General features: G+C 36.1%; 1 protein-coding gene across 1 annotated transcript in view; it reads right to left on the bottom strand.

The window, feature by feature from the left end:
* LOC102845352 (ly6/PLAUR domain-containing protein 6B-like) overlaps positions 1 to 944 on the bottom strand; it is a 25,282-nt gene that overhangs the window by 3,470 nt on the left and 20,868 nt on the right. The window lies entirely within an intron of this gene.

The raw sequence follows: 944 nt of genomic DNA, 5'->3' as shown, positions 1-944 counted from the left end.
CAGAGCAGTAGGCACACACATAAAAAAAGGAAGAAAGAAGCAAAATTAATGGTCTGACTCAGCACTTCCATCATATAGGAAAATAACAACAATCTAATCCCACATTATGAAGATAAGAGATTAAATAAATGAGATAGAAAACAGAAAAACAACTGAAATCACCAATAAGACCAGGAGCTGGTTTTTTAAAAGGGTTGATTAAATTGACAAACCAGTTGCAAGCTTAACAAAAGGGGGGGGGGAGAAGATACAAATAACTCAATTAAGAAATGACATCATAACAGAACCAGATGAAATTAAATCTATAATCTCAGAATTATTAAGTTAGTAGACTTAAAGAAGAAATCAGATAAAATGAGAGATGGCTTAAAGTAGCTTTAATAAAAAAGGGGGAGGGGAGGGAGCTCCCGGGTAAAGTTCCTCATTCTGAAGATGCAGAATGGGGAAGTTGCAGCTTCAACTTATTGGCGAGGGTTTTTATAACAGAGTTTTTAGGGAGGAAAATTCAGTTGTGATTTATGGTTCATCCGTTAGTTCTGCCATGTGGGAAGGGCAGTTCACTCTTCTTGTCAATGTGTGTATTCCTTGAATTCATCATTCTCCCCTTAGCCCCCCTGTCTGGACCTAAGAGGAGTATTATTAAAAGCTATACTCTGTTAAATTTTAAAACCTAGAGAAAATGGACAAATTCCTAGAAACTCACAACCTACTAAGATTGACACGGACAGATGTAGAACACTTTAACAAACCTATCACAAAAAAAGAAACTGAGCAAGTCCTAAGAAGACTTCCCCCACAAAAAGTCCTGGACCAGATGGCTTCACAATTGAATTCTACCCAACACTCAGAGAATATCTATCACCAGTTCTACTGAAATTATTTCAAAAAACTACAGACCAACATCTCTCATGAATATAGTTGCAACAATCCTTAAAAAAAAATAA

The sequence above is a fragment of the Elephantulus edwardii genome, unplaced genomic scaffold (genome assembly GCF_000299155.1).
Source record: "Elephantulus edwardii isolate Elephantulus edwardi_28Jun2011 unplaced genomic scaffold, EleEdw1.0 scaffold00010, whole genome shotgun sequence".
NCBI classification, from domain to species: domain Eukaryota; kingdom Metazoa; phylum Chordata; class Mammalia; order Macroscelidea; family Macroscelididae; genus Elephantulus; species Elephantulus edwardii.
The sequence above is the reverse complement of the archived record's forward strand: the minus strand, read 5'-3'. Positions and strand labels throughout refer to the sequence as shown.